General features: G+C 45.6%; 1 protein-coding gene and 1 long non-coding RNA gene across 2 annotated transcripts in view; one reads left to right on the top strand and one right to left on the bottom strand.

Moving 5' to 3' along the window:
- Positions 1–27,104, bottom strand: part of LOC143810029 (uncharacterized) — a 479,140-nt gene that overhangs the window by 370,166 nt on the left and 81,870 nt on the right. The gene's annotated exons all lie outside the window — the stretch shown is intronic.
- LOC143810030 (uncharacterized) overlaps positions 1–27,104 on the top strand; it is a 198,879-nt gene that overhangs the window by 99,597 nt on the left and 72,178 nt on the right. The gene's annotated exons all lie outside the window — the stretch shown is intronic.

Below are 27,104 nucleotides of genomic sequence, written 5' to 3'. Positions count from 1 at the left end.
GACTCTACATCCCAATCTCCATGCGAGTGGCGGTGGTGTATTGTCCTCCCGGCCCCTCTCATCAGTTCCTGGATCACTTTGCCCCCTGGCTTCCACATTTTCTCTCCAGTGACATCCCCACCCTCATCATTGGTGATTTCAACATCCCTATTGCTTTTCCCCTCTCCCCATCTGCTTCTCACCTTTTATCTCTAACCTCCTCTTTCGGCCTCACAGCATACTTACTCTCCAACGCATGAAGACGGAAACTCCCTCGACTTGGTCTTCTCTGGCTTTGCTCAGTGGATGATTTCACAAACTCTCCTCTCCCGCTCTCTGACCATAACCTTCTTTCTTTCTCTATCAAAAACTGCTATCCCGCTCAGGTCGCCCCCACTTTCAACACTTATAGAAGCATCCAGGCCATTTAAACCCAGAAACTTATGAAGAACTCCCTCTCATGTCCTGATTTTGCACTGAAGCATTACAATGAAACCCTGCAAAGTGCCCTGGATGAAATTGCATCTCCTATGCATAGAACAACTCAGCACAGATGGCGACAACCATAGCTCACGCTGCAAACACGTTTCCTGCAGCAGTGCTCCAGGTGCACCGAACGTCTGTGAAGAAAATATAACCTATCGGAAGATTTCATCCATTATAAGTTTATGCTTAAAACATACAACTCTGCCCTTCACCTCTCCAAACAAACCTATTTCAACATCCTCATCACCTTACTGTCCAATAACCCTAAACTTCTCTTTGACACATTTTATTCCCTACTCAACCCAAGAGTGCAGGCCCCAACCATGGATCTCCACGCTGATGATCTGGCCAATTACTTCAAAGAAAAAATTGACCACATCCGACAGGAAATTATCTCCCAATCCCCTCATACCATGCACTGTCCTCCCTCCCCCACTGCATCTAGCTCATTCTCTGACTTTGAGCCAGTTACAGAAGAAGAAGTAATCAGGCTCCTTGCATATTCTCGCCCTACCACTTGCAACAGTGACCCCATTCCGTCATTTCTCCTCCAGTCCCTTTCCCCTGCTGTCACCTCTCACCTAACAAACATATTCAACTTCTTTCTCTCTTCTGGTATCTTTCCCTCCTCATTTAAGCATGCCATCAGACATCCATTACTTAAAAATCCATCCCTAAACCAAAACTGTGCCGCTAACTATAGACCTGTCTCTAATCTTCCCTTCATCTCCAAACTCCTCGAATGCCTGGTCCATTCCTGTCTTATCCGCTATCTCTCAGATAACTCTCTTTTTGACCCTCTTCAAACTGGTTTCCGCTCTTTACACTCTATTGAAACTGCCCTCACTAAAGTCTTTAATGATCTACTAATGCTAATTCTCTTGGATCTCTCCGCAGCATTCGACACTGTGGATCATCAGCTCCTCCTCACTATGCTCCGCTCCATCGGCCTTAAGGACACTGTTCTCTCCTGGTTCTCCTCCTATCTCTCTGACCGCTCTTTCACTGTATCTTTTGCTGGATCCTTCTCCTCTCAACTTCCCCTTACTGTTGGGGTTCCTCAAGGATCAGTCCTAGGCCCCCTCCTCTTCTCTTTGTATACCACCTCTATTGGACAAACAATCAGTAGATTTGGTTTCCAGTACCATCTCTATGCTGATGACACCCAATTATACACACTCCTGATATCACACCTGCCTTTTTAGAAAACACCAGTGATTGTCTCACCGCTGTCTCTAACATCATGTCCTCCCTCTATCTGAAACTGAACCTGTCAAAAATTGAACTCCTCGTGTTTTCTCCCTCTACTAACCTACCTTTGCCTGACATTGCCATCTCCGTGTGTGCTTCCACAAATACTCCCAAGCAACATGCCCGCTGCCTTGGGGTCATACTTGATCCCTTGCTTTCATTCACCCCCCACATCCGATCACTGGCTCGCTCTTCTTATCTGCATCTCAAAAACATTTCTAGAATTCGCCCTTTTCTTACTTTTGACTCTGCAAAAACTCTTACTGTTTCTCTTATTCATTCTCATCTGGACTATTGTAACTCTCTACTAATCGGCCTCCCTCTTGTCAATCCTTCCCCACTCCAATCTGTCCTGAATGCTGCAGCCAGGATCATATTCCTCACCAATCGTTATACCAATGCCTCTACCTTGTGCCAGTCACTACATTGGTTACCCATCCACTCCAGAATCCAGTACAAACTTATTACCCTCATCCACAAAGCACTCCATGGCTCAGCACCACCCTACATCTCTTCCCTGGTCTCAGCCTACCACCCTACCTGTGCTCTTCATTTTGCTAATGACCTGAGGTTAACATCCTCAATAATCAGAACCTCCCACTCCCATCTCCAAGACTTTTCACGTGCTGTGCTAATTCTTTGGAATACACTACCCAGGTTAATACGATTAATCCCCAATCCCCACAATTTTAAGCATGCCATAACAACGCATTTGTTCAGACTGGACTACTGCCTCAATGCATTAACCTAACTATCCCTGTGTGGCCCATTCAAAAAACTTAAACCATAATCAGGTTCCTCGCATCATGTTCTCATACACTTTATGCATTTAATTAGTCCTCTGTGTCTGTACTGTTACATATTTAGGCTGTTAACTGGTTCATGCAGCTTTACATGAACACCCAATTCTTACACCATGGCTGGTCCAAACAACGAAAGCAATTGTTACCATCCACCTCTCGTGTCTCCCCTTTTTCCTCATAGTTTGTAAGCTTGCAAGCAGGGCCCTCATGCCTCAGAAACTGCAAGCTGTAATAAAAGGCAGAGGAGTTGCAACAAAATACTAGTGATGTGTTGGAGTGTTTTTTTGTTTGCTTGTTTGTTTTTCATGATTCCATATGTTTTCCCATATAGTTGAGTGAGTCAATAAATTTTTCCCTGTTTGTTCTAAAAAAGTAACCATTACTGACTACAACATTTTTTTTTCTTGATTTCTTTTAGTGTTTATTAAAGCCAGAAAGTTGTAATTTAAAATGACTGTAGTTTTGTGACATGTCTGTGAACTGATTTTTTTCTACAAAATTATACAACTGAATGAGCATCCTACAAGGCTGGTGATTCCATAATTTTTGCCAGTGGTTATATAAGGTACCTGAATGTAAATTTTTTTTGTGATACTGACTAATTATCATCAGTACTGTGGCTCCTGTATGGTCCGCAGTGTGATGATGACCTATAGCAACAACTCCCAGTGTCTCCTTACCCTTGTTAAGGAGTATCAGAAGTTGTAGGTTCATGCGATACAAATTTATATGGCTCTGACTTGACATTACAATTGATGTACCAGGCACTGATAGTAGCCCTAGTGATGTATTCATGTACTGATGGTTGTGCTATTGATGTATTCCTGTACTGATGGTGGTTGTTATAATGTATTTATGTACTGATGAGGGTTTTGATGTTGTGTTTCTGTACTGATGGGGGTAATAGGGATGTATTTCTGTACTACTGGTGTTTCTGATGATGAATGTCTGTACTGCTGGTAATTCTGGTGATGTATTTCTGTACTGATGAGGATTGTGATGCTGTTTTTCTGTACTGCTCATGGTTCTGGTGATGCATTACTGTGCTGTTATTGGTTCCGATCCTGTACACATGTAACAATCCATAAGATTCTGTGATACATGGCTATGTTAATAAAGTGTTGTGCCATCTGACAATTTAAGTAAAGAATAGTAATAACGGTCCTAGGAGCGCTGGAAATTAGACCAAAACAAGGATTTTAGTGTTAAACCACAACGCGTTTCAACGGTTAAACCGTCTTCATCAGGTGGAAGTTTATTAATGGAGAGCAGGAAGGGGTATTTAAACAAACAGCAACCAATAACATTCACAGTCAGCATTGGGAGCTTGATTAATAGGGAAAGTTTCTGGATATTTAAGTTGGGGACTCTGGCGCCTGAAGGGTTAAATCTTACCATTGAAAGGGTTAACAAGTGATCTCTCTGTTTTTAAGTCATTTTTATAGTGTCATTTTATTATATGGTGCCTTATCTCTGCTTTTTATCATGTTTTATATTTTAATCAGGTCTAGGGGCTTTATTTAATCTTTTTTTATGTATACATACTGTAATTTTGTTCCTATTGTGTTTTTACCATGTGACCTTACTATTTTATCATGTGACTTGTTCTTATCATGTGACCTGCTGACTGTGAATTTTATTGGTTGCTATTTGTTTAAATACCCCTTCCTGCTCTCCATTAATAAACTTCCACCTGATGAAGACGGTTTAACCGTTGAAACGCGTTGTGGTTCAACACTAAAATCCTTGTTTTGGTCTCATTTCCAGCGCTCGTAGGACCATTATTACTATTCTTTACTGCATTTTGTATCCTCCTAGAAGGTTAACGGCTGGAGCTGCGGTGGACCCTTTGCTTTCAATTTTAACTGTGACCCTCACAGCGCTCCCCAGTGACTGCTTTATTTTCCCTTGAATCTGACAATTTAAGGATTACTATGCTTTTATTTATGTTAGGAGCATTAACCCCTTAATGACCGTCGATACGCCTTTTAACGGCGGCAGTTAAGGGTACTTGAACCACAGCGCCTTTAATTAATGGCGCTGTGGAAAAAGTGAATAGCGCCCCCCAGAGTCGGATTTTCTCTGGGGTCTCGGTTACCGGGGGTAGCCGAGACCCCAGAGAACATGATTCGGGGGTTTTTACCGACCCCCGAGTTGCGATCACCAGTAATTAACCGTTTACCGGCGGTCGCAAAAAAACCCCGTGATTTCCCATTTAATTTCTCTGTCCTCCGATGTGATCGCACATCAGAGGACAGAGAAATGGGGTCCCGGATCGCCCCTGATAGCCCCCCGATACTCACCTGTCTCCCCCGGTGCTCCCGATGGGCGGCGCCATCTTCTTCAGGCCATAAAATGGTGGGCACATGCGCTGTGCACCCGCCGGCCGGCACCCCGGAGATCTTTGGGGTCTCGGCTGCCGGGGGTAGCTGAGACCCCAAAGAACATGATCCCTGTTTTGCGATCGCCGGTAATTAACTTTACCGGCGACTAGGGTTGAGCGAAACGGATCGGTCATTTTCATAAGTCGCCGACTTTTGGCAAAGTCGGCGTCTCATGAAACCCGACCCGATCCCTGTATGGGGTCGGCCATGCGGTACGCGACTTTCGCGCCAAAGTCGCGTTTCAATGACGCTAAAAGCGCCATTTCTCAGTCAATGAAGGTGGACACAGAGTGTGGGCAGCGGGATGACATAGATCTCTGTCCCCACCATCTTAGAGAAGGACATTGCAGTGATTGGCTTGCTTTCTGCGGTGTCACAAGGGCTATAAAGGGGCGTTCCCGCCGACCGCCATCTTACTGCTGCTGATCTGAGCGTAGGGAGAGGTTGCTGCCGCTTCTTCAGAAGCAGGGATAGTGTTAGGCAGGGTACATAAAGCCCCAAACCGCTTTAGCTGTAGCGATTTCCACTGTCCAACACCACCTTTTGTTTGCAGGGACAGTGGAAGCTACATTTTTTTTCCTCAGCGCTGTAGCTCATTGGGCTGCCCTAGAAGGCTCCCTGACCCTGATAGCTGCGTTGCTGTGTGTGTACGCCGCTGTGCAAACCAACTGCTTTTTTCAAAGCACAAATCCTGTTGTTCCTTCCTTTCTGCACAGCTATCTTGTTTGCTTGTCCACACTTTTGTTTTCTTTGTGCAGCTGTCCACTCCTTGTTATTGCTGCATGCCATACCTTGCTGAGATTACTGCAGGGAGATAGTAATTGTAGGACAGTCCCTTTTTTTTTTTTTTTTAATTCTCCCTGAAAAAAAAAAACATAGTGGGAGATTAAGATTGGCATTTGTGCTTGAGTGCCGGTCTTGTGTGTGCCATCTGTCTCAAATTATTGGGGCACATAAAACCTAGTGTGTCATACTGGGAATTTTTTTAATTCTCCGTGAAAAAAAAAACATAGTGGGAGATTAAGATTGGCATTTGTGCTTAAGTGCCGGTCTTGAGTGTGCCATCTGTCTCAAATTATAGGGGCACATAAAACCTAGTGTGTCATAATGGGAATTTTTTTTTTTTTTTTTAAATTCTCCCTAAAAAAAAAACATAGTCTGAGATTAAGATTGGCATTTGTGCTTGAGTGCCGGTCTTGTGTGTGCCATCTGTCTCAAATTATTGGGGCACATAAAACCTAGTGTGTCATACTGGGAATTTTTTTAATTCTCCCTGAAAAAAAAAACATAGTGGGAGATTAAGATTGGCATTTGTGCTTGAGTGCCGGTCTTGTGTGTGCCATCTGTCTCAAATTATTGGGGCACATAAAACCTAGTGTGTCATACTGGGAATTTTTTTTTTTTTTTAATTCTCCCTGAAAAAAAAAAACATAGTGGGAGATTAAAATTGGCATTTGTGCTTGAGTGCCGGTCTTGTGTGTGCCATCTCTCTCAAATTATTGGGGCACATAAAACCTAGTGTGTCATACTGGGAATTTTTTTAATTCTCCCTGACAAAAAAACATAGTGGGAGATTAAGATTGGCATTTGTGCTTGAGTGCCGGTCTTGTGTGTGCCATCTGTCTCAAATTATTGGGGCACATAAAACCTAGTGTGTCATACTGGGAATTTTTTTTTTTTTTTTAATTCTCCCTAAAAAAAAAACATAGTGGGAGATTAAGATTGGCATTTGTGCTTGAGTGCCGGTCTTGTGTGTGCCATCTGTCTCAAATTATTGGGGCACATAAAACCTAGTGTGTCATACTGGGAATTTTTTTAATTCTCCCTGAAAAAAAAAAACATAGTGGGAGATTAAGATTGGCATTTGTGCTTGAGTGCCGGTCTTGTGTGTGCCATCTGTCTCAAATTATTGGGGCACATAAAATCTAGTGTGTCATACTGGGAATTTTATTATTTTTGTTTAAATTCTCCCTGACAAAAAAACATAGTGGGAGATTAAGATTGGCATTTGTGCTTGAGTGCCTGTCTTGTGTGTGCCATCTGTCTCAAATTATTGGGGCACATAAAACCTAGTGTGTCATACTGGGATTTTTTTTTTTTTTTTAATTCTCCCTGAAAAAAAAACATAGTGGGAGATTAAGATTGGCATTTGTGCTTGAGTGCCGGTCTTGTGTGTGCCATCTGTCTCAAATTATTGGGGCACATAAAACCTAGTGTGTAACATTGGGCCTGATTTTCCTTTCATTGTCAGCCACCTATAAAGGTATATATAAATCCTACAGAAGTTTGAGTTCACCTTATAAGTTGTTTTACAGTAACAGATACCATTAATTTGGTTACGTTTTGCAAACAATGAGGAAGTCTGGTGGAAGAGGTCGTGGCCGTGGGCGGTCATTGTCAGCTGGTAATGATGGTAGTGGTGGTGGAGCATCAGGTGGTCGTGGTAAAAGCAATACAGCACCTAAGTCTCGAGTTGTTGAGCCAGGTTCGTCGTCTGGCTACACAAGGCCTCGAACGCTCCCTTTTCTGGGAGTAGGAAAACCGCTTTTAAAGCCGGAGCAGCAAGAGCAAGTTTTGGCTTTCCTTGCTGACACAGCCTCTAGCTCTTTTGCCTCCTCTTCTGAAAGTGCTAAATGTAAAAGCAGCGCGTCTTAGTGGATGTTCACGGCCAGGGACAAGTTGCTTCCTTGTCTTCTTCACCCAGAACAAGAGAGAAGGATGCGTCAGGCGACACAACGGGTTACTCCATGGAGCTCTTTACACATACCGTTCCTGGGTTAGACAGTGAAACAGTTAACAGGCCATGCCCATTAGAAGTTGAATCGGACATGGAGTGCACTGATGCACAGCCACAGCCAGATTACTATGCTGTTCCTTTGACTCAGACCAGAACATTGCCCTCGCAGTGTACTGAGCCAGAATCAAACCCAGCTGAGACTATGGTGCCCCGTCACGAACGCTATACCACCGGCTTACACGGTGACACAGACAAAGTTGCACACGAGATAGAAGAGGAGGTCATAGATGACCCAGTTGTTGACCCCGATTGGCAGCCATTGGGGGAACAGGGTGCAGGCGGCAGTAGTTCTGAAGCGGAGGAGGAGGAGCCGCAGCAGGCATCAACATCACAACAGGTTCCATCTGCCGGGCCCGTATCTGGCCAAAAACGCATGGCAAAACCAAAACCAGTTGGAGGACAGCGTGGCCATCTGGTTAAAGAAGCTCAGTCTGCAATGCCTGAAAAGGTATCCGATAGTAGAAAGAGTGCAGTCTGGCATTTTTTTAAACAACATCCAAATGATCAGCGCAAAGTCATCTGTCAAAAATGTTCAACTACCTTAAGCAGAGGTCAGAATCTTAAAAGTCTAAATACAAGTTGCATGCATAGACATTTAACCACCATGCATTTGCAAGCCTGGACTAACTACCAAATGTGCCTAAAGGTTGCAGCACCCTCGGCCAATGAAGCTAGTCAGCAACGCTACATCTCTTCCCTCGCTGTAAGCCCACCATTTACCGCAACACCTGCAGTATCTGTGCAGCTTTTGTCTCCAGGCCAAAGCAGTCAGGGAATCGGCAGGTTCGTAGTAGGAAACACTGCATGTAGGGCACCGGCAAGAATACCATCTCCAACCCTCTCTCAGTCTGCCATGTCCACCGGCACCACCGCTAGTTCCACGATCTCCAGCTCTCCAGTCCAGCTCACCCTACATGAGACTCTTGTTAGGAAAAGGAAGTACTCATCCTCGCATCCGAGTACACAGGGTTTGAACGCCCACATTGCTAGACTAATCTCATTAGAGATGATGCCCTACCGGTTAGTTGAAAGCGAAGCTTTCAAAGCGCTGATGGACTACGCTGTACCATGCTACGAGCTACCCAGTCGACACTTCTTTTCTAGAAAAGCCATCCCAGCCCTCCAACAGCATGTTAAAGACCGCATCGTCCATGCACTCAGGCAATCTGTGACTACAAAGGTGCACCTGACAACAGATGCATGGACCAGTAGGCATGGCCAGGGACGTTACGTGTCCATCACAGCACACTGGGTGAATGTGGTGGATGCAGGGTCCACAGGGGACAGCAATATTGGGACAGTTCTGCCTAGCTCATGGTCTAGGAAACAGTTGGCTGTAGGCGTTTGTCCCCCCTTCTCCTCCTCGTCCTCCAGCAGAAGCGAGAGCTCGTCCACAGACCGCAGTCGCACGACCACTCCATCCGCAGCTGCCACTGTTGCACACGAGGTGTCCAATTATGGAACAGCTAGTGGCAAGTGTCAGCAGGCTGTATTGGCAATGAAGTGTTTGGGTGACAACAGACACACCGCGGAAGTTCTGTCCGAGTTCTTGCAGCAAGAAACTCAGTCATGGCTGGGCACTGTACATCTTGAGGCAGGCAAGGTAGTGAGTGATAACGGAAGGAATTTCATGGCTGCCATAGCCCTTTCCCAACTGAAACACTTTCCTTGCCTGGCTCACACCTTAAACCTGGTGGTGCAGTGCTTCCTGAAAAGTTATCCGGGGTTACCCAACCTGCTCCTCAAAGTGCGCAGACTTTGCTCGCATATCCGCCGTTCGCCCGTACACTCCAGCTGTATGCAGAACTATCAGCGGTCTTTGAACCTTCCCCAGCATCACCTAATCATCGACGTTGCAACAAGGTGGAACTCCACACTGCACATGCTTCAGAGACTGTGCGAACAGAGGCGTGCTGTTATGTATTTGTGGGAGGATACACGGGCAGGCAGTTGGATGGCAGACATGGAGTTGTCAGGTGTGCAGTGGTCGAAGCTACAAGACCTGTGTCAAGTCCTTCAGTGTTTTGAGGAATGCACACGGCTGGTTAGTGCAGACAACGCCATAATAAGCATGAGCATCCCCCTAATGCGTCTGCTGATGCAAAGTTTGACGCACATAAAGGAGCAGGCGTCTGCAGTCGAGGAAGAGGAAAGCCTTGATGACAGTCAGCCATTGTCTGGTCAGGGCCGTGTAGAGGACGCGGTAGCGGGCGAAGAGAAGGAGGAGGACGAGGAGGATGATGGGGATGAGTACTTTTTTAATGAAGAAGCTTTTCCTGGGCCAACAGAAATTAGTGGCGTTGCAAGGCCGGGTTCTGTTTTTTTAAGGGAGACAAGTGACGTAGATTTGCCTGTAACTGCCCCTCAAACCAGCACAACCGCAGATTTGACAACTGGAACTTTGGCCCACATGGCGCATTATGCCTTACGTATCCTCAAAAGGGACCCACGCATTATTAAAATGATGACCGATGACGATTACTGGTTGGCCTGCATCCTTGACCCTCGCTATAAAGGCAAATTGCAAAATATTATGCCACATGAGAACTTCGAACAAATATTAGCAACCAAACAAGCAACTCTTGTAGACCGTTTGATTCAGGCATTCCCAGCACACAGCGCCGGTGAAGGTTCTCACACGAGCTGCAGGGGGCTACAGGTCAGATATGTTAGAGGTGCACAAATCAGAAGTGGCGTTGGACAGAGGGTTTTTCTGACCAGGTTGTGGAGTGATTTCGCAATGACCGCAGACAGGACAGGTACTGCAGCATCTATTCAAAGTGACAGGAGACATTTGTCCAGTATGGTTACTAACTATTTTTCATCCCTTATCGATGTTCTCCCTCAACTGTCATTCCCATTTGATTACTGGGCATCCAAATTAGACACCTGGTCTGAATTGGCAGAATATGCATTGCAGGAGCTTGCTTGCCCATCAGCTAGTGTGCTATCAGAAAGAGTATTCAGTGCTGCTGGTTCAATATTAACCGAAAAAAGGACTCGTCTGGCTACCCAAAATGTGGATGATCTAACCTTCATTAAAATGAACCACTCCTGGATTTCAAATTATTTTGCCCCACCTTTCCCGGCTGACACCTAGCTTTCCTATAAAAAGGTCTTGCTTGTGGACTGGTCTTACTGAGTGTTCCAATCTCTTAATTTGCAGCAGCTGTTTATCCAGCATACGACATGTTTACACCTCCCTCAATGGGAAAACTCCCCCCACGGGGCCGTGGTCTCGCCACTTGGCGCAAGCACCCGTTAGAGTGCCGTTTGTCTGAAGAGGTGGGTGTGCCCGCTTTTGGTCGATGGCACTGCCACTGGGTCCCTCATAGTACAATAAAGTGTCTCTGCCGGTGGTGGCGCGCACCCAACGTCAGACACACCGGTGTAACATGAGGGGCCCTGGGACGGTACCGCCGGCCACAAGAGAGTTCACCCCCCCCAGCTCAAACTGTGCTCTACCACGTGCAAAATTATCTCTCACAGCTCCACCAATGTTTAGTCTATGCGCTGACATCATTCAATGCCTGGCACTGACAATACCAATTTGTTGACATCTATGATGCTAGTTAAAATAGTCTGGGTCAGTGTCCTATATTGATACCAGTAAATACTTAGTGCCAAATTATTATGTCTGAAACTCAGCAGAGGAGCCCACTCCTGTACCTAAGTATGCCACACTTTTGTTTTGTTGTTTTGCGAGACATTAACATCTATTTATATTTGGGAGTACTAACTGTGTCAGACACTCCTTGCAATCTTCCCCCGCTGACCACACCAATGCTGCCCGTGTACCCCTGGAACCTATTTTAAAGTGCATATAGCCACTTTTTTTAATTGTAGGCGTACTAAGTCTGTCTGCGGTCCCTCCTTCCAATAGTCCTCCACTGACCACACCAATGCTGCCCGTGTACCCCTGGAACCTATTTAAAAGTTCATAGAGCCTATTTATATATTTTATTTAATATTAATAAAGCCATGATGGACTATGCTGTACCACGCTACAAGCTAACCAGTCGACACTTCTTTTGCGAGAAAAGCCATCCCAACCCTCCACCAGCATGTAAAAGCCGCATTGTCCATGCAGTCTGGCAATCTGTGAGTACAAAGGTGCACCTGACAACAGACGCATGGACCTGTAGGCATGGCCACGGAAGGATACGTGTCCATTACGGCGCAATGGGTTAATGTGGTGCATGCATGGTCCACAGGGGACAGCCTACTAAGTCTGTCTGCAGTCCCTAATTAAAATTGTCCTCAATTCAGGTTTTCGGGCTTTTTTAAAAAATAGGAAACTGCATTTGGGCTACTAGTTTGGTTGGGGCCTACTAGTGATGTCTGCCGCTCCTGGGTGTTCTCCTCCTCCTTGGTGTTCTCCTCCTCCTTGGTGTTCTCCTCCAGGTTTCCTTGTCTGAGCTTCAACCTTCAGGCTCTCATTAAGTATTTTTAAATGTAACACTACAGTTGCCATACTACTTGGGTTGGGGCCTAGTAACGGTGTTCTCCTCCTCCTTGGTGTTCTCCTCCAGGATTCCTTGTCTGAGCTTCAACCTTCAGGCTCTCATTAAGTATTTTTAAATGTAACACTACAGTTGCCATACTACTTGGGTTGGGGCCTAGTAACGGTGTTCTCCTCCTCCTTGGTGTTCTCCTCCAGGTTTCCTTGTCTGAGCTTCAACCTTCAGGCTCTCATTAAGTATTTTTAAATGTAACACTACAGTTGCCATACTACTTGGGTTGGGGCCTAGTAACGGTGTTTTTCTCCTCCTTGGTGTTCTCCTCCAGGTTTCCTTGTCTGAGCTTCAACCTTCAGGCTCTCATTAAGTATTTTTAAATGTAACACTACAGTTGCCATACTACTTGGGTTGGGGCCTAGTAACGGTGTTCTCCTCCTCCTTGGTGTTCTCCTCCTCCTTGGTGTTCTCCTCCAGGTTTCCTTGTCTGAGCTTCAACCTTCAGGCTCTCATTAAGTATTTTTAAATGTAACACTACAGTTGCCATACTACTTGGGTTGGGGCCTAGTAACGGTGTTCTCCTCCTCCTTGGTGTTCTCCTCCAGGTTTCCTTGTCTGAGCTTCAACCTTCAGGCTCTCATTAAGTATTTTTAAATGTAACACTACAGTTGCCATACTACTTGGGTTGGGGCCTAGTAACGGTGTTCTCCTCCTCCTTGGTGTTCTCCTCCAGGTTTCCTTGTCTGAGCTTCAACCTTCAGGCTCTCATTAAGTATTTTTAAATGTAACACTACAGTTGTCATACTACTTGGGTTGGGGCCTAGTAACGGTGTTCTCCTCCTCCTTGGTGTTCTCCTCCTCCTTTGTGTTCTCTTCCAAGTTTCCTTGTCTGAGCTTCAACCTTCAGGCTCTCATTAAGTATTTTTAAATGTAACACTACAGTTGCCATACTACTTGGGTTGGGGCCTAGTAACGGTGTTCTCCTCCTCCTTGGTGTTCTCCTCCAGGTTTCCTTGTCTGAGCTTCAACCTTCAGGCTCTCATTAAGTATTTTTAAATGTAACACTACAGTTGCCATACTACTTGGGTTGGGGCCTAGTAACGGTGTTCTCCTCCTCCTTGGTGTTCTCCTCCAGGTTTCCTTGTCTGAGCTTCAACCTTCAGGCTCTCATTAAGTATTTTTAAATGTAACACTACAGTTGCCATACTACTTGGGTTGGGGCCTAGTAACGGTGTTCTCCTCCTCCTTGGTGTTCTCCTCCAGGTTTCCTTGTCTGAGCTTCAACCTTCAGGCTCTCATTAAGTATTTTTAAATGTAACACTACAGTTGCCATACTACTTCGGTTGGGGCCTAGTAACGGTGTTCTCCTCCTCCTTGGTGTTCTCCTCCAGGTTTCCTTGTCTGAGCTTCAACCTTCAGGCTCTCATTAAGTATTTTTAAATGTTACACTACAGTTGCCATACTACTTGGGTTGGGGCCTAGTAACGGTGTTCTCCTCCTCCTTGGTGTTCTCCTCCTCCTTGGTGTTCTCCTCCAGGTTTCCTTGTCTGAGCTTTAACCTTCAGGCTCTCATTAAGTATTTTTAAATGTAACACTACAGTTGCCATACTACTTGGGTTGGGGCCTAGTAACGGTGTTCTCCTCCTCCTTGGTGTTCTCCTCCTCCTTGGTGTTCTCCTCCAGGTTTCCTTGTCTGAGCTTCATCCTTCAGGCTCTCATTAAGTATTTTTAAATGTAACACTACAGTTGCCATACTACTTGGGTTGGGGCCTAGTAACGGTGTTCTCCTCCTCCTTGGTGTTCTCCTCCAGGTTTCCTTGTCTGAGCTTCAACCTTCAGGCTCTCATTAAGTATTGGTTGGTAAAAATTGGTGGTTGGGGCCTACTTACGGTGTCTGCCGCTCCCTGATGTTGTCGTCCACTGTATAAAGCTGAGCTTCAACCTTTTGGCTTTCGGCCTGTAGTAGCAGATATTAAACTGCATTTGGCCTTCAACTTTGGTTGGGCCCTACTAACGGTGTGTGCCGCTCCCTGGTGTTGTCCTCCACTGTATAAAGCTGAGCTTCAACCTTCTGGCTCTCATTAAGTATTTGTTGGTAAAAATTGGTGGTTGGGGCCTACTAACGGTGTGTGCCGCTCCCTGGTGTTGTCCTCCACTGTATAAAGCTGAGCTTCAACCTTCTGGCTCTCATTAAGTATTTGTTGGTAAAAATTGGTGGTTGGGGCCTACTAAGGGTGTGTGCCGCTCCCTGGTGTTGTCCTCCACTGTATAAATATGAGCTTCAACCTTCAGGCTCTCATTAAGTATTTGTTGGTAAAAATTGGTGGTTGGGGCCTACTAACCGTGTCTGACGCTCCTGGGTGTTCTCCTCCTCCTGGGTGTTCTCCTCCTCCTGGGTGTTCTCCTCCTCCTGGGTGTTCTCCTCCAGGTTTCCTTGTCTGAGCTGCAACCTTCTGGCTCTCATTAAGTATTTGTTGGTAAAAATTGGTGGTTGGGGCCTACTAACGGTGTCTGCCGCTCCCTGGTGTTGTCCTCCACTGTATAAAGCTGAGCTTCAACCTTTTGGCTTTCGGCCTATAGTAGCAGATATTAAACTGCATTTGGCCTTCAACTTTGGTTGGGCCCTACTAACGGTGTGTGCCACTCCCTGGTGTTTTCCTCCACTGTATAAAGCTGAGCTTCAACCTTCTGGCTCTCATTAAGTATTTGTTGGTAAAAATTTGTGGTTGGGGCCTACTAACGGTGTGTGCCGCTCCCTGGTGTTGTCCTCCACTGTATAAATCTGAGCTTCAACCTTCAGGCTCTCATTAAGTATTTGTTGGTAAAAATTGGTGGTTGGGGCCTACTAACGGCGTGTGCCGCTCCATGGTGTTGTTCTCCACTGTATAAAGCTGAGCTTCAATCTTAAAGCTCTCGTTAAGTAGTTGTTTTTAAAATGTGTGGTTGGGCCCTTAAAACGGTGTCTGATGCTACTGGGTTTTCTCCTGTTTTGTTGTCCCAACCTTCAATGTTCAGGCTTTCGGCTTACATTTTAAATAATTAAACTGCAGTTGGCCTACTACTTTGGTTGGGCCTAGTAATGGTGTGTGCCGCACCTTGGTGTTGTCCTGTGTTATTTTCCTGACCTTTAATCTTCAGGCTTTCGGCCTTCATTTGTAATATTAAACTGCATAGGGCCTACTAGTGTGGTTTGGCCCTACTAATGGTGTCTGTCTGCCGCTCCTGGGTTTTCTACTCCACTGAACTAAGCAATGCCACCTGGTTAGTCCTGTTACCAATTTTGACCTGCATTTTACCCACTTTATTATTTGGGCCTATATCAGTGTTTCCGCCTCATCCTGCCCATTGCCCAGCCGGTGCTAGATGAGTCTTGTGGTACTTTGACCCAGACCACTACATTCCCCTTGCACGCTACACAGCCACAATCTGACCCTGCTGAAAGTCAGGTTCCCCTTCCCGCATACTATACCACCTTACACAGGGACAAAGAGGAAGGTGCAGATGAAAGTGCAGGTTTCTTCAACAGGTAGGGGGGCATACTCGGCGACGTCACAGGCACAGGGCCCCTCAGAGTACGCAAAAGTGTCGCTGCCAGTGGGAGGCGCCCCCGCCGTGCAAACACACCACCGTACTTTGAGGGGCCCTGTGCCAGTGCCAATGCGAACGAGTGGGCCTCCCTGCTTGCTCAGGATCACAGCACTTGCAAAGTTGAAATACTTACCTCTCACTGCTCCACCGCCGTGATGTAGTCCACGTTTCCTGGGCCCACTAAAACCTTGAACCAGCCCTACCCCCCACAACTTTTGCCAAATGACCCCCAATTTCCAATGCCCAACTATTATTATAAAGTTAATTAAGATTGACAAGCTTCAGAAACAAGAATGGATATTCTTGGCATTAAAATGGGCACTGTAGGTGTTTTCCTGGCCTCCACTCACTGCCGACTATGCTTCCCCATTGACTTGCATTGGGTTTCATGTTTCGGTCGATCCCCGACTTTTTGCGATAATCGGCCGACTTCACTCGACTCGACTTTGGACAAAGTCGGGTTTCGCAAAACCCGACTCGATCTTAAAAAAATGAAAGTCGCTCAACCCTACCGGCGACCGCAAAAAAAAAAAAAAAGCGATGTGTAATTCTCTGTCCTCTGATGTGATCGCACATCAGAGGATAGAGAAATAGGGGGATTCGGGGACCCTGTTATACTTACCGGTGTCCCTGGGTCCTCCTGTGTCCCCTCCTGGCTGCCGGCTTCTTCCTTCGGTAAGAAAATGGCGGGCGCATGCGCAGTGTGCCCGCCATGATCTGCCAGCCGGCAGCTATAGGAGTTGGGGCTAAAATTAGAATTAGGGTTAGGGTTGGGGCTAAAGTTAGGGTTAGGATTGGGGCTAAATTTAGGGTTAGGGTTAGGGTTGGGGCTAAAGTTAGGGTTAGGGTTGGGGCTAAATTTAGGGTTAGGGTTGGGGCTAAATTTAGGCTTAGGGTTAGGGTTGGGGCTAAATTTAGGGTTAGGGTTAGGGTGGGGGCTAAATTTAGGGTTAGGGTTAGGGTTGGGGCTAAATTTAGGGCTAGGGTTGGGGCTAAATTTAGGGCTAGGGTTAGGGCTAAAGTTAGGGCTAGGGTTAGGGTTAGGGTTGGGGCTAAATTAAGGGTTAGGGTTAGGGTTGGGGCTAAAGTTAGGGTTAGGGTTGGGGCTAAAGTTAGGGCTAGGGTTGGGGCTAATGTTAGGATTAGGGTTGCAGCTAAAGTTAGGGTTATAGTTGGGATTAGGGTTAGGGTTTGGATTAGGGTTGGCATTAGGGTTACTTTTGGGATTAGGGTTAGGTTTGGGATTAGGGTTAAGACTAGGGTTGGGATTAGGGTTAGGGGTGTATTGGGATTAGGGTTATGTTTGAGGTTAGGGTTGAGATTAGGATTAGGTGTGTGTTGGATTTAGGGTTCTGATTAGGGTTATGGTTGTTTTGGGGTTAGGGTTGTGATTATCGTTAGGGTTGTGATTAGGATTATGGATCAGGTTGGAATTAGGGTTAGGGGTGTGTTGGCGTTAAGGTTGGAGTTAGAATTGGGGGGTTTCCACTGTTTAGGTACATCAGGGGGTCTCTAAACGCCACAGCCAATTTTGCGCTCAAAAAGTCAAATGGTGCTCCCTCCGTTCTGAGCTCTGCCGTGCACCCAAACAGTGGTTTACCCCCACATATGGGGCATCAGCGTACTCAGGATAAATTGGACAACTTTTGGGGTCCAATTTCTCCTGTTACCTTTGTAAAAATAAAAACTTCGGGGCTAAAAAATATTTTTTGTGGGAAAAAAAATATTTTTTATTTTCACTACTCTGCATTATAAACTTCTGTGAAGCACTTGGGCATTCAAAGTTCTCACCACACATCTAGATAAGTTCCTTGGGGGGTCTAGTTTCCAAAATGGGGTCACTTGTGGGGGTTTCTACTGTTTAGGTACATCAGGGGCTCTGCAAACGCAACATAATGCCCGCAGACCATTCTATCAAAGTCTGCATTCCAAAACAGTGCTCCTTCCCTTCCGAGCTCTGCCATGCGCCCAAACAGTGGTGCTCCCCACACATGGGGTATCAGTGTACTCAGGACAAATTGGACAACAACTTTTGTTGTCCAGTTTCTCTTGTTACCCTTGTGAAAATAAAAATTTGGGGGCTAAAAAATCTTTTTTGTGGAAAATTTTTTATTTTTTATTTTCACGACTCTGCATTATAAACTTCTGTGAAGCACTTGGGCAGTCAAAGTTCTCACAACACATCTAGATAAGTTCCTTGGGGGTCTAGTTTACAAAATGGGGTCAATTGTGGAGGGTTTCTACTGTTTAGGTACATCAGGGGCTCTGCAAACACAACATAACGCCCGCAGACCATCTATCAAAGTCTGCATTCCAAAACGGCGCTCCTTCCCTTCCGAGCTCTGCCATGCGCCCAAACAGTGGTTTACCCCCACATATAGGGTATCAGCCTACTCAGCATAAATTGCACAATAAATTTTGTTGTCCAATTTCTCCTGTTACCCTTGTGAAAGTAATAATTTGGGGGTGAAAAGATCATTTTTGTGAAAAAATATGATTTTTTTTATTTTCATGGCTCTACATTTTAAACTTCTGTGAAGCACTTGGGGGGTTTAAAGTGTTCACCACACATCTAGATAAGTTCCTTAAGGGGTCTAGTTTCTAAAATCGGGTCACTTGTGAGGGGTTTCTACTGTTTAGGCACATCAGGGGCTCTCCAAACGCGACATGGTGTCCGATCTCAATTCCAGCCAATTCTACATTGAAAAAGTAAAAAGGCACTCCTTCACTTCCAAGCTCTGCGGTGCGCACAAACAGTGGTTTACCCACACATATGGGGTATCGACATATCCAGGAGAAATTGCGCAACAACTTTTGTGGTCTAATTTCTTCTGTTACCCTTTTTGGGTAAAAATTTTGGGGCAAAATTATCCTTTTTTTTAGAAAAAATGTGATTTTTTATTTTCACGGCTGTACGTTATAAACTTCTGTGAAGCACCTGGGGGATCAAAGTGCTCACTACACATCTGGATAAGTTCCTTAAGGGGTCTCGTTTCCAAAATGGTGTCACTTGTGGGGGGTTTCCACTGTTTAGGCACATCAGGGGCTCTCCAAACGCGACATGGCGTCCTGTTGTGATTTTGCTTTTTGCTCCCTCTAGTGGTCATTAGTGATTTGACTCTGGAGCGTCTGTCTTTTCCTATATCCTCACCTGGGCCGTTAGTTCAGGGGCATTGCTATATAAGCTCCCTGGACCTTCAGTTCTATGCCTGGCATCGTTGAAATCAGAGCTAATCTGCTGTGCTCTTGTCCTCTGATCCTGGTTCCTGTTTTTCAAGCTAAGTCTGCTTCTTTGCTTTTTGCTTTTGTTTTGTTTGGTATTTTTGTCCAGCTTGTTCCTATCTGTATCCTGACCTTTGCTGGAAGCTCTAGGGGGCTGGTGTTCTCCCCCCGGACCGTTAGACGGTTCGGGGGTTCTTGAATCTCCAGCGTGGATTTTTATAGGGTTTTTGTTGACCAGATAAGTTATCTTGCTATATTCTGCTATTAGTAAGCTGGCCTCTCTTTGCTGAACCTGGTTCATTTCTGTGTTTGTCATTTCCTCTTACCTCACCGTTATTATTTGTGGGGGGCTTGTATTTTGCTTTGGGGTCCCTTTCTCTGGAGGCAAGAGAGGTCTTTGTTTTCTTCTCCTAGGGGTAGTTAGATTCTCCGGCTGGCGCGAGTCATCTAGCGATCACCGTAGGCATGATCCCCGGCTACTTCTAGTGTTGGCGTTAGGAGTAGCTATTTGGTCAACCCAGTTACCACAGCCCTATGAGCTGGATTTTTGTATCTTGCAGACTTACACGTTCCTCTGAGACCCTGTCCACTGGGGTCATAACAGTATGCCAGGCCAGTATTAAATGTTTAATGCATTGCAGAAGTGGGATTATAAGAAAGAAAATTTTGAGGTTTTTTTTTCCCTCTCTCATTTTTTTTTTTCTTTTCCCCTTTACCTCAGAGTGGCTTAAGCTTGCTGCAGACATGAATGTCCAGACCTTGATTACAAGTGTGGACCAGCTTGCCGCTCGTGTGCAGGGTATACAAGATTATGTTACCAGAAATCCTAGGTCTGAACCCAAGATTCCGATTCCTGAACTGTTTTCAGGAGACCGATTTAAGTTTAGGAATTTCAGGAATAATTGTAAATTATTTTTGTCCCTGAAACCTTGTTCGTCTGGAGACTCTGCTCAACAAGTAAAAATTGTTATTTCATTCTTACGGGGTGACCCTCAGGATTGGGCTTTTTCGTTGGCGCCAGGAGATCCGGCATTGGCTGATATTGATGCGTTTTTTCTGGCGCTCGGTTTACTTTATGAGGAACCCAATCTTGAGATTCAGGCAGAGAAAGCCTTGCTGGCTATGTCTCAGGGCCAGGACGAGGCTGAGGTGTATTGCCAAAAATTTCGGAAATGGTCCGTGCTGACACATTGGAACGAGTGTGCACTGGCCGCTAATTTTAGAAATGGCCTTTCTGAGGCCATTAAGAATGTTATGGTGGGTTTTCCCATTCCCACAGGTCTGAATGATACCATGTCCCTGGCTATTCAAATTGACCGGCGGTTGCGGGAGCGCAAAACCGCAAATTCCCTCATGTTGTTGTCTGAACAGACACCTGATGTGATGCAATGTGATAGAAAAACCGCAAATTCCCTCATGGTGTTGTCTGAACGGACACCTGATTTGATGCAATGTGATAGAATCCTGACTAGAAATGAGAGGAAAATTCATAGACGCCGGAATGGCTTGTGCTACTACTGTGGTGATTCTACACATGTTATCTCAGCATGCTCTAAACGTATATCTAAGGTTGTTAGTCCTGTCACCGTTGGTAATTTGCATCCTAAGTTTATTCTGTCTGTAACTTTGATTTGCTCACTGTCATCTTATCCTGTCATGGCGTTTGTAGATTCAGGTGCTGCCCTGAGTCTTATGGATCTCTCATTTGCTAAGCGCTGTGGTTTTATTCTTGAACCATTAGAAAATCCTATCCCTCTTAGGGGTATTGATGCTACGCCATTGGCAGAAAATAAGCCGCAGTATTGGACACAGGTTACCATGTGCATGACTCCTGAACACCGCGAGGTGATACGTTTTCTCGTTCTACATAAAATGCATGATTTGGTTGTTTTGGGGCTGCCATGGTTACAGACCCATAATCCAGTCCTTGACTGGAAGGCTATGTCAGTGTCTAGTTGGGGCTGTCGTGGTATTCATGAGGATTCCCTGCCTGTGTCTATTGCTTCTTCTACGCCTTCGGAAGTTCCGGAGTACTTGTCTGATTATCAGGATGTCTTTAGCGAGTCCAGGTCCAGTGCATTGCCTCCTCATAGGGAATGTGACTGTGCAATAGATTTGATTCCAGGCAGTAAATTTCCTAAGGGAAGACTGTTTAATCTGTCGATACCTGAACATACCGCTATGCGTTCATATATCAAGGAGTCTCTGGAGAAAGGACACATCCGTCCGTCTTCTTCCCCTCTTGGTGCGGGATTCTTTTTTGTGGCTAAAAAGGACGGATCTTTGAGGCCTTGTATTGACTACCGGCTTTTAAATAAGATCACTGTCAAATTTCAGTATCCTTTGCCGCTGTTGTCTGACTTGTTTGCCCGGATTAAAGGTGCCAAGTGGTTTACCAAGATAGACCTTCGTGGTGCGTACAACCTTGTGCGCATTAAGCAAGGGGATGAAGGGAAAACCGCATTCAATACGCCCGAAGGTCATTTTGAGTACTTGGTGATGCCTTTTGGGCTCTCTAATGCCCCTTCAGTTTTTCAGTCCTTTATGCATGACATTTTCCGGAACTATCTGGATAAATTTCTGATCGTTTATCTGGATGATATTCTGTTTTTTTCTGATAATTGGGACTCGCATGTGGAGCAGGTCAGGATGGTCTTTAAAATTTTGCGTGAAAATTCTTTGTTTGTCAAGGGCTCAAAGTGTCTTTTTGGTGTACAGAAGGTTCCCTTTTTGGGGTTCATTTTTTCCCCTTCTGCTGTGGAGATGGACCCAGTCAAGGTCCGAGCTATTCTTGATTGGACTCAGCCCTCGTCAGTTAAGAGTCTTCAGAAGTTCTTGGGTTTCGCTAACTTCTACCGTCGTTTTATCGCTAACTTTTCTAGCATTGTGAAACCTTTGACGGATATGACCAAGAAGGGCTCCGATGTGGTTAATTGGGCTCCTGCTGCCGTGGAGGCTTTCCAGGAGTTGAAACGTCGGTTTACTTCGGCGCCTGTTTTGTGCCAGCCTGATGTCTCGCTTCCCTTTCAAGTTGAGGTGGATGCTTCAGAGATTGGAGCAGGGGCCGTTTTGTCGCAGAGAGGCCCTGGTTGCTCTGTTATGAGACCTTGCGCCTTTTTCTCTAGGAAGTTTTCGCCTGCGGAGCGAAATTATGATGTGGGCAATCGGGAGTTGTTGGCCATGAAATGGGCATTTGAGGAGTGGCGTCATTGGCTCGAGGGTGCTAAGCATCGTGTGGTGGTCTTGACTGATCACAAAAATCTGATGTATCTCGAGTCTGCTAAACGCCTGAATCCTAGACAGGCCCGCTGGTCATTGTTTTTCTCCCGTTTTGACTTTGTTGTCTCGTATTTACCAGGTTCAAAGAATGTGAAGGCCGATGCTCTTTCCAGGAGCTTTGTGCCTGATGCTCCTGGAGTCGCTGAACCTGTTGGTATTCTTAAGGATGGTATTATCTTGTCAGCTATTTCTCCTGATCTGCGACGTGTGTTGCAGAGATTTCAGGCTGATAGGCCTGATTCTTGTCCATCTGACAGACTGTTTGTGCCTGATAAGTGGACCAGCAGAGTCATTTCCGAGGTTCATTCCTCGGTGTTGGCAGGTCACCCAGGAATTTTTGGCACCAGAGATCTGGTGGCCAGATCCTTTTGGTGGCCTTCCTTGTCTAGGGATGTGCGGTCATTTGTACAGTCCTGTGGGACTTGTGCTCGAGCTAAGCCTTGCTGTTCTCGTGCCAGCGGGTTGCTCTTGCCCTTGCCTGTCCCTAAGAGACCTTGGACACATATCTCCATGGATTTCATTTCTGATCTTCCGGTGTCTCAGGGCATGTCTGTTATCTGGGTGATATGTGATCGCTTCTCCAAGATGGTCCATTTGGTTCCTTTGCCTAAACTGCCTACCTCTTCCGATCTGGTTCCTGTGTTTTTCCAGAACGTGGTTCGTTTGCACGGCATCCCTGAGAATATTGTGTCAGACAGAGGATCCCAGTTCGTTTCCAGATTCTGGCGATCCTTTTGTAGTAGGATGGGCATTGACTTGTCGTTTTCGTCTGCTTTCCATCCTCAGACTAATGGACAGACGGAGCGAACTAATCAGACTTTGGAGGCTTATTTGAGGTGTTTTGTCTCTGCTGATCAGGACGATTGGGTGACCTTCTTGCCGTTAGCTGAGTTTGCCCTTAATAATCGGGCTAGTTCCGCCACCTTGGTTTCGCCGTTTTTCTGCAACTCTGGTTTCCACCCTCGTTTTTCTTCGGGTCATGTGGAACCTTCTGACTGCCCTGGGGTGGATTCTGTGGTGGATAGGTTGCAGCGGATCTGGAATCTTGTGGTGGACAACTTGAAGTTGTCACAGGAGAGGGCTCAGCGCTTTGCCAACCGCCGCCGCGGTGTGGGTCCCCGACTACGTGTTGGGGATTTGGTGTGGCTTTCTTCCCGCTTTGTTCCTATGAAGGTTTCCTCTCCCAAATTTAAACCTCCTTTTATTGGTCTTTACAAGATATTGGAAATTCTTAATCCTGTATCCTTTCGCCTGGATCTACCTGTGTCGTTTGCTATCCACAACGTGTTTCATAGGTCCTTGTTGCGGCGGTACGTTGTGCCTGTGGTTCCTTCTGCTGAGCCTCCTGCTCCGGTGTTGGTTGAGGGCGAGTTGGAGTACGTGGTGGAGAAGATCTTGGATTCTAGTCTCTCCAGGCGGAGGCTTAAGTACCTGGTCAAGTGGAAGGGCTATGGTCAGGAAGATAATTCCTGGGTGGTCGCCTCTGATGTTCATGCGGCCGATTTAGTTCGTGCCTTTCATGCCGCTCATCCTGATCGCCCTGGTGGTCGTGGTGAGGGTTCGGTGACCCCTCACTAAGGGGGGGGTACTGTTGTGATTTTGCTTTTTGCTCCCCTCTAGTGGTCATTAGTGATTTGACTCTGGAGCGTCTGTCTTTTCCTATATCCTCACCTGGGCCGTTAGTTCAGGGGCATTGCTATATAAGCTCCCTGGACCTTCAGTTCTATGCCTGGCATCGTTGAAATCAGAGCTAATCTGCTGTGCTGTTGTCCTCTGATCCTGGTTCCTGTTTTTCAAGCTAAGTTTGCTTCTTTGCTTTTTGCTTTTGTTTTGTTTGGTATTTTTGTCCAGCTTGTTCCTATCTGTATCCTGACCTTTGCTGGAAGCTCTAGGGGGCTGGTGTTCTCCCCCCGGACCGTTAGACGGTTCGGGGGTTCTTGAATCTCCAGCGTGGATTTTTATAGGGTTTTTGTTGACCAGATAAGTTATCTTGCTATATTCTGCTATTAGTAAGCTGGCCTCTCTTTGCTGAACCTGGTTCATTTCTGTGTTTGTCATTTCCTCTTACCTCACCGTTATTATTTGTGGGGGGCTTGTATTTTGCTTTGGGGTCCCTTTCTCTGGAGGCAAGAGAGGTCTTTGTTTTCTTCTCCTAGGGGTAGTTAGATTCTCCGGCTGGCGCGAGTCATCTAGCGATCACCGTAGGCATGATCCCCGGCTACTTCTAGTGTTGGCGTTAGGAGTAGCTATTTGGTCAACCCAGTTACCACAGCCCTATGAGCTGGATTTTTGTATCTTGCAGACTTACACGTTCCTCTGAGACCCTGTCCACTGGGGTCATAACAGCGTCCGATCTCAATTCCAGCCAATTCTGCATTGAAAAAGTCAAACGGCGCTCCTTCTCTTCCAAGCTCTGCGGTGCGCCCAAACAGTGGTTTACCCCCACATATGGGGTATCGGCGTATTCAGGAGAAATTGTACAATAAAATTTATGGTTACATTTCTGTTTTTACACTTGTGAAAATAAAAAAATGGTTCTGAAGTAAAAAGTTTGCAAAAAAAAGTTAAATGTTCATTTTTTCCTTCCACGTTGTTTCAGTTCCTGTGAAGCACGTAAAGGGTTAATAAACTTCTTGAATGTGGTTTTGACCACCTTGAGGGGTGCAGTTTTTAGAACGGTGTCACCCTTGGTTATTTTCTGTCATATAGACCCCTAAAAATGACTTCAAATGTGATGTGGTCCCTAAAAAAAATGGTGTTGTAAAAATGAGAAATTGCTGGTCAACTTTTAACCCTTATAACTCCCTAACAAAAAAAAATTTTGTTTCCAAAATTGTGCTGATGTAAAGTAGACATGTGGGAAATGTTATTTATTAACAATTTTTTGTGACATATCTCTCTGATTTTAGGGAATAAAAATACAAAGTTTGAAAATTGCAAAATTTAAAAAATTTTCGCCATATTTCCATTTTTTTCATAAATAATCGCAAGTAATATCAAAGAAATGTTACTACTATCATGAAGTACAATATGTCATGAAAAAACAATCTCAGAATCAGCAGGATCTGTTAAAGCATTCCAGAGTTATAACCTCATAAAGTGACAGTGGTCAGAATTGTAAAAATTGGCTCGGTCATTAAGTACCAAATTGGCTCTGTCACTAAGGGGTTAAAGGGGTTGTGAAAGTTTGTGATGAGTCTGCAGTCATTCTATGTGACTGTAGACTACTGAATTCTCACAGCGTGTGCTGCACTCTGTCAGGATTCTGTGGTACCACCAGCGAGAGTGGGAGGTCACAAAACTGCAAGTATGCGATTTGCATGCATGTGGTCACGTGCAAGCCTTCACTCAATGAAAACAATTTGAAAGAAGCTGGACATCTCTAGTTGGAATGTGGTCAGAAGAATACAAATTGCAGACTTGTGTTCACATGACTATCCACTTTTGCTTCCATCAAGGGAGGTGTCCACATGACTATTCACTTTTGCTTCCATCAAGGGAGAATCCTAAAAGTGGGCACTGCATGCACTGTGAGTATTAAGAAAGTCTGCAGTCACCTAGAGTGACTGCAGACTTTCATCTCAAACCTGGACAAGGGCTTTACTTACAAAATGAAGCATTGTAGCATGTCATTCCTAACAGTATGTAATATACTCTTTCACCTGCTTGCTTGTTCCAGCAGTCATCACATGGCCACTTCACTCATACGCAATTTTCATACTTATGGTGACGTGACAACTAGCTTTTCTTCCTGCTTCTCTCAGTTTTTCACTGAACATTGAGAGAATTAAGAAAAGCAGTTAGTCAGTACATGACTGTAAGTGTGCAAATTGCATATGTGCATAGGGGTGGCGCCAAACTCAATTCTTGCCCCAGGTACCGGAAAACCTAGACACACCACTGCCTAGAAAACTGCCCTCCATCAGTGATGCTACCATAAGCAAATGTCTAGGTCACATTTATTGGATTTACAACACATGTACACAAAAGTGTCTAGAGTCATGTTACAGTGAGGAGGGCTGCCACCTATGAGATGGCATTACAAGACCCTATTCTACCATTAGAATACAATGTCAGCAAAAGAATTATCTTCAGGGAAATTTTGCCTGGTTCATTCACTAGTTGGATTGTGGGCACAAAGTAGATCAGTTCCCATCCAGTTAAGATAATTTATATTGTTATTTATTTCTATATACACTGTAAGAGTCATGTCGGTCTGGTAGTCGGGGGCAGGTATATCTCGGACAGGTACTTGTCCTATGTGAATTAGGCCGCTCAGTATTTTCAGGATACTCAGGGGTTAATAAGTGTAGGAATAAAGGATGACCAGCTGGGAGTTTTCGGCGTCAGCCTGGGGCACACAGAATGCCTGTCTGTGTGAGACAAACGTGAGTGAGAGCTGTGCTCATGATCTGTGTAATGTTAGCTGGGAGGGAGAAGCCCCCCCAGTTGTTAGATAGCAACGTATTTGTTTAGTTAGCGCCGGACAGGCTAGGATTTATTTTTATGTTTTGTTTTTTTCTATTTGCTTTCACTTTAATAAATCTGACCTGAGGTCAGTCAACTTGGAAACCTGCTGTCGCCTCAGAATTCAATGCGCAAACCACGTGACCTTTGACCCCAGCAAAGGCGATCCCAGAGTGTTTTGTCACATTGTGGTGGAGAATGCGGGCATCGCGTGGCACAGGCGACAGTATGGAAGACGTGGTGAAAGCCCTAGTACAGTCCACTGCCGTACAGCAGCAGGCCACTGCCGCACAGCATGAAGCTAATCACTTGATGGCCGCACAGCTGAAGGAGTTAGTGGACATGACGGCTGCAGACCGCCACCTTCTCCAACAGGTGGCGCAGCGCCTGG

Source organism: Ranitomeya variabilis, chromosome 2 (assembly GCF_051348905.1).
Source record: "Ranitomeya variabilis isolate aRanVar5 chromosome 2, aRanVar5.hap1, whole genome shotgun sequence".
NCBI classification, from domain to species: domain Eukaryota; kingdom Metazoa; phylum Chordata; class Amphibia; order Anura; family Dendrobatidae; genus Ranitomeya; species Ranitomeya variabilis.
This window is presented reverse-complemented; position numbering and strand designations above follow the sequence as displayed.